The sequence below is a fragment of the Camellia sinensis genome, chromosome 5 (assembly GCF_055761805.1).
Source record: "Camellia sinensis isolate YWXY chromosome 5, ASM5576180v1, whole genome shotgun sequence".
In the NCBI taxonomy this organism is placed as follows: Eukaryota; Viridiplantae; Streptophyta; class Magnoliopsida; order Ericales; family Theaceae; genus Camellia; species Camellia sinensis.
In genome coordinates, this window is record NC_138965.1 from 175387335 (window position 1) to 175394254 (window position 6920).

General features: G+C 44.8%; 1 long non-coding RNA gene across 1 annotated transcript; it reads left to right on the plus strand.

The window, feature by feature from the left end:
* The first annotated feature begins 2475 nt into the window (after positions 1–2475).
* LOC145790999 (uncharacterized) lies at positions 2476–5919 on the plus strand. Its single transcript, XR_014330527.1, has 3 exons — positions 2476–2687; positions 2730–5758; positions 5801–5919. It is a non-coding gene; the product is annotated as an uncharacterized LOC145790999 (long non-coding RNA).
* Positions 5920–6920: the final 1001 nt, after the last annotated feature.

Below are 6920 nucleotides of genomic sequence, written 5' to 3' on the forward strand. Positions count from 1 at the left end.
GTTATCGAGTTGTATTTTACATTTTTTCCGGTTGTAGGTTGCTATCCGACTCAAGAATGAATGCAAGAGCAGATATTCGTTCTTTTAAGTCTTGTGTGAAGTTACCATACAAAGGTTACGTCATTCATCACATGTCATTCATTACATATTGTGCAAGGAGATCATTCAAAAAACTTGTCTTTTTATAAACTAGCAGGTCCAACCCCGATCATTGTTTTACAATGCAGCAAAATAAAAGGAAATCCTTAAAACAAAAGGGTCTATCTGATGCTAGTCTTTAACTACAAAGCAAAACAAAAACAAAAATAGAAATCATCATCGTCATCAGCAACCCATCCTCACTGTTTTCCTCTTCGGCTGCGGAGGAGGTGCATCGTTGTCAACACTGGGGCTACTAGACTGCATGTTAACCGCCTCTCCCTCCTCCTCAGAAGTCGTGTACTCCTCGAAGGACTCCTCGGGAGGTGAGCACTGTATCACTCTGCCTCTCCCCTGGTCAGCTCCTATCCTGCCCCTCACTGGGCCCCGTCTTCATCTCCTAGCTGGAGGAGGTCCTGTTAGTGCAACTGGTGCTAGCTCAAGCTAAAGAAGAAAAAGATAGAGAGAGTACGGCTATCTGAAGAGGCCAATAAAGTTATGAGCAAAATTGTAATGCCTGTAAACTAGGGGCAAAGCATACCTCAATCCTGTGAATGGCCAGAGCAGTTTGCCTCCTCTGCACCATGAGGAGCAGTCAGTCAATCGTCGAAAGAAGGTCATCAACATATGCCCTAGGTACCTATAGAAGAAAAAGCATTTGAGAACAGTGGACAAAAATAATAGAGGGCAGTGAAAACGTAAAGTAACACAATGGGCAGAAACAGGAAGAAGTGTGTACCTGCTCGACACTAGGAGCCATTACCAATTTGCTTTCCCTCTTCTCAATGTGCTCAAGGAGGATTTGCTCAATCACCCCGTCTGGCTGCATGTATACGACCTCAATCGGAATCACAAGAAACCCAGGAGCGGGAGCGGCAGCAGGAGCACCTTCAGTAGCGGCAATAGCAGCAGTAATCTCTGGAATTACACGGGCCACGCCATGGGTAAGAAGCTCCATCACCCGAGTCTGCAAGAAAGTGGTGAAGTTGTTGGGCTTATGATGTTGATCACCATTCTCTCCCAACATCAAGAAGTCGATCTGAGGACCGTCGTGAAGATTGTCCACTACCCTCATGTCGGGAGGAGAAGGATGTGGAATGTCCGGATCCGCTACCCCTCGTGTCTGGCGGATGATCCTCTCCCCTAGGAAATAAGCTCGGCCAAAGGGGCCCTCAAACAGAATCTGCATAGTAGAGGCATGCCATGCAGCAACGTAGGTTGCCCTCGCTGCCTAAGGGATACCCACCCAAGGATGCCAATCAACCTGTGGAAGCAGATGTCAGATGTCAAGGATCTAAATAGTATGGAAACACAGTATGGAAACAACGGTATAAGAAGCAACAGTATGAGAATAACAGTGCAGTGTAGAAACAGTTCAATGTGGAAATAGTGCAGTATGAGAATAGCAGTAATATGAAAATAGTAGTATGGAAATGTAGAGACTAGTATTTTGTTACTTGATCTGCGGTGATGATGTCAAAGAAATGGTGAAAGTAAGGGAAGTCTCGGTCTACGTGGCGGCGTTGCTCGAATCGGGAGTTGTAGTACCAGGAGTGGGATACTGACAACTCAATTGGACTCACCGGGATCAGAGCTAGAGAGGTAAAATATGTGTAAACCCATAGCTGCAAGTAGAAAAAGATAGATGAAGTAAATGAGCAAATGAACAGAAAATGAAATGCAAAACTAAACAGAATGTAAAGCTGCACATAAAAAGTAAGTATGAGGTGTACCTCCCAAACTCTCCAGTAGCCACCCAGTGAACCCGCTTTGCGACAGGATATGGAGCTAATATAACAGTACAAGGTGGCCAGGCTGGTGCCACCCCAGTCATACTCTGTCACCTGTGGTAGGTGCACCAGTGCCCCCAGAAGATATAACCTCACGGTATTTTTCCTATTCGCAAACAGGATAGTACCGATGAGATGCATAAGGAAGCTGCGGGTGTACTGGGCGACCTCATATGGGGGAGTGGGCTAGAAATCGGAGAAGTGATCAAAAAACCAATTGTACCTCACCATCCCGTGGCTGGTAGTGTTTGGGATTGCCCCGAGAAGCTGATGTTGTATGGCTCTCCACAGCGTCATATCAGGATCACATGGGATCAGGCTGCCAACCCCGACCCACAGGCCAGTGAGCATCAAAAAATTGTACGGGTCAAAGTCAGCTCCCCGATCAATCAGAAGTGAAACGAGTCCATAATGTCCTACCATCTCTCTACCAGGGCCTCGTATAGTAGCTACTTAGCCCTCATCTGTATGAGCCCTGAACAGAAGGGCCCAAAGCCAGCAGCATCAGCTAGTGTGCGAACCTCTATGGAAAGTCTCTCATACCAGCGTGTAAGAAATAATGTATAGAGAAAGAGAGAGAATAAATTGTATGTATTATTATTGATTGATATATTGATGTCTATTACAATGATTCATGATTCCTATATATAGAAGAGGGTGAGTGTGTAGTAGGTAAGGAGTAGGTGAAGTGGAGGTGGTAGTGGTGTAGTGGGTTAGGTTTAGTGGAGTAGGTGAGGTGGTAGTGGTGTAGTGGGTTAGGTTTAGTGGAGTAGGTGACGTGGTAGTGGTGTAGTGGGTTAGGTTTAGTGGAGTAGGTTTAAGTGGGTGAAGTAGGTGGAGAGTAGGTGGATTTTAACAGCCCCCCGCAAACTCAAGGGGGATAGGAACTAACCAACTTGAGTTTGGAGAGAGTAACAAAACAAGAAAATACATAAAAAGAAAAGAGGATAAGAGACACTGTATGGTCGTGTCAGACCATTGGTGAAGACACTGGATGGTGGTGTCATAACGTTGTAGAGGACACTGTATGGGGGTGTCATAACCATGTAGAGGACACTGTATGGTGGTGTCATAACGGTGTAGAGGACACTGGATGGCGGTGTCAGACCGATGTAGAAGACAGTTTATGGGGTCATGTCGGACCGTTGTAGCAGACAATGTGGTGACAGTTGTTGTGACAGTTTACGGAGTCTTGCTGGACCCTTGTAGAAACTAACCGGAATCAATGTCGGGACAGTTTACAGAGTCTTGTCGGACCCATGTAGAAACTAACCGGAATCAATGTCGGGACAGTTTACAGAGTCTTGTCGGACCCATGTAGAAACTAACCGGAATCAATGTCGGGACAGTTTACAGAGTCTTGTCGGACCCTTGGAAAAGCTAACCGGAATCAAATGTCGGGACAGTTTACAGAGTCTTGTCGGACCCCTAAAAAGTCGCACCCTCAAAAGGTGTGCCCAATCTTTCAGAAAGGCGTGCCATCAAAAGGCGTGCCCAATCCATAAAAAGGCGTGCCATCAAAAGGCGTGCCCAATCCATAAAAAGACGTGCCATCAAAAGGCGAGCCCAAGTCATAAAAAGATGTGCCGGACATGATGGCGAGGCACGTGAGTGCCTGGACTGGCGCGCCCGTTTGTCGTCTGGTGTCAAGTGGCGCGCGATACGCGTGGCTGCCTCGCTATTTAACCAAGGTTGATGCTGAGGCTGAGGCAGACAAAAAAACTTCTGAAAATCCTCTGAAAACAACTCTTCCTTTGCTGAGAAAGAAACTCTGTAATACTCTGTAACCAACCCGTCTCTGAAACACTCAGCAACATGGCCTCTTCTTCCCGTCCAGCTACCCAGAACATGGCCTCCTCTTCCCGTGGTCTGCTCACGCTCTTTCCAGAACTGAACGAGTCCACAAGAGAAATAACTGGTGCGGTGGCCAGTGAACCTCAACCAAACACCTCTGGTTTTGCTCCGTTGAACTTTCCGATGCGGTCGGTGGAGCAAAAAATGGCGGTGCAGTCGGATGTGGAGGCCAATCAGTATACCTTGAAGTCATGTGTGGAAACCATGATTGCGGTTACAAATTTGTCGAACCGGCTGCAGAGTAGGACAAATGAGGTGCAGCAGTTAAACGCCCAACTGGCTCTGCTCCAACGCATGTATAAGGATGCGCGAGCAGAGATAAGTGTGCTAAAGGCGGAAAACAAGGAGCTGAAGCGGAAGGCCAGTTTTATGTTCCGATTTGGAGGGCCGCCATATGCTGCAGTGGAGGAGCAGGGAGTAGTGATCATGCCCAGTGGAGTGGGAAACACGGAGGCAACACCGGCAAGGGCCGCCCAAGACGGTGGCAAGAAGAAAAGACCGGCGGAATAGGCGAGAAGAAAAATCCCACTGTTCCGATTTGTGTTGGTTGTGTTTTGGTTTGTTTTGTGTTTTTTTATTTTTAGTTTATTTATTTATTTATTTATTTTATGGTGTAAAATGCTGATCGGGGTTGATCCCCGGCATGAAGAAATGACAAGTTTGTAAAATGTTGTTTTTTTTTTTTTTTTTTTTTGTTTTTGTTTTTGTTTTGGGAGTGTTTTGTTGAAAAAATAAAAATAAAATGAAAGAAAACAAGGGAGAAAGAAAATAGATAAAAAATATTTATAGATGGATTATATGAAAAACATCAGTGCGATTGTTTCAAAATAAAGTGGGGTATTTAAAAAAGAGGAAAAGTGACTTGGAAAAAATAAATAAAAATAAGTGATTTTTGAAATCAAATGGAGGAGAGAGAGGGACAAACCCATGTGATAAAGTGGAGAGAGAGTCGGTGAGTGGGGTGCAAAAGGTGAAGGAGAAATGATGGATTGAAAATGGTTTGGGTCAAAAGTGGACACTGTTAGTGGGGAACATGAGTGCATTGATTATTTGATATAATAATAATAATAATAAAAATAAAAAGTTAGAACAGTTGGAGAGAATGAGTGGAGTATGGTAAGGGTTTCATCCAAAGCCAAAATTCCTGCAGCGAATCACTTCGCAAATCCTAGCATGAGCTTTTTCTCTTTCCAGGCTTATTCATGAATTTCCTGGTGATTTCAAGAGCCTCTGGTGGCATTGTGGCAGAGAACACCCCAACCTGGATTTTGGGTGGCAGCAACTGAGAACACCCCAACCTGGATTTTGGGTGGCAGCAACTGGAAAATATCATAGATCTGATTTTTAAAAACCTCGTGACAGCATTTCATCAGCTTCATCCAAGACAAACATTTTGATGTAAACAGGGCGAAGTGATTGTCTCCGCAACATGTCAAACACACGACCAGGAGTACCAACAACAACATGAACCCCACTGGAGAGAATGCGCTGATCTTCGCGCACACTAGTCCCTCCAACACAAGCATGAACCTTCACACTTTGCTGGGCAAGTTCAAGAGTGGGTGGAAGAACCAAAGCTTGGCACTCAACCAAGCTATAATCTAGCTGCTGCAGAATTCCAGAGCAGAATGTTGCAGTGTTTCCAGTTCCAGACTGTCTCGTCATATGAGGTGAAGAATTCTTCTCCATCAGCCTCACACATGACTACAGTTGCACAAATCTTTGTTGATTTTATCAGCGGAATAGGTTGAGGTCCGGCGGGCGGCTAAGGTGAGGTTGCCGCCCGCCGGGGAAGCGAAAATACTAGGTTTTAAACCAGCTCTGATACCATGTAAGAAATAATGTATAGAGAAAGAGAGAGAATAAATTGTATGTATTATTATTGATTGATATATTGATGTCTATTACAATGATTCATGATTCCTATATATAGAAGAGGGTAAGTGTGTAGTAGGTAAGGAGTAGGTGAAGTGGAGGTGGTAGTGGTGTAGTGGGTTAGGTTTAGTGGAGTAGGTGAGGTGGTAGTGGTGTAGTGGGTTAGGTTTAGTGGAGTAGGTGAGGTGGTAGTGGTGTAGTGGGTTAGGTTTAGTGGAGTAGGTTTAAGTGGGTGAAGTAGGTGGAGAGTAGGTGGATTTTAACATAGCGCCGGGGGTTGGATATGGATCCATAGCTGCCAATCCTCCTAGTTATCACCTGTAAATGGGGAGTGTATAAGTGGTCTGCTTATGAGATTCGACATATGTACAAAACGAAGGGAAGGTTGCTTATCATGGAGGCATTGGCGGACAAGTGCTCCACGGGCACTTGCAGCAGTATGTCCTTATCTATCTCTGGGATGAGGCCCTCAAATCTCAAAATACTGCTTGGGGACGGAGCATGTGTACGTGGTCAGTAGGTGGCCACATCAAACGGCCTATCAATAAGGAGAAGCAACACGGGAACGTCCTCGGCCTCTATATTTGCACCTAAGATGGCCCTAATACCAATGGCAGGGTTCAGGATGGGAACCTCATCACTAGCCATCGAGAGAAAGTGAAAAAAGTGAAGAAAAAGTGAGGGGATAAGTGAAAATGGGTGAAAATCCCAAAATCCAAACCCTAGGAGAGAGAAAGTAAGAGGTTGTGGAAAATCAAAGGGGGAAAGAAGGAAAGTGTGGGCAAATGTGAGGAAAAGGAAAAGAAACCCCAAAACTCCACCAAATTAAATTTTGTTCGGTCCAAAGTGTAGAAGAGGGAAAGGGTTTCAAGGAAAAAATTGCAAAGGTTGTTGGGTAACTCAAGGGGAGGGAAAATCTAGAGCAAAGAGAAGCCTAAAGAGAGGGGGGGGGGAGGAGTTGCAACCTTGGATGTGTGCAAAATGGTGGTTGGAATATGTTTAAAACAACTGTGTTGTGCGGTTTTCCCGATTTTGCCCCTATCGCTATCGAGGCCTGACCGACTTTATTGAAGCTCGACCGTGCTTCATTGAGGCCCGGCCGGCTCTCAGTGTGATTTTAGTCAGTTTGTATTTTACTTTATTTCTTGTATTATGGAGTTTTAATCTGAAAAAATAAGCAAAAACAAATAAAAAAGCAGTGAAGAAGAAGAGAAAAAAACAAAGAGATCAAAAAAACAAAAATATAAAAAGAGAATAAAAGGA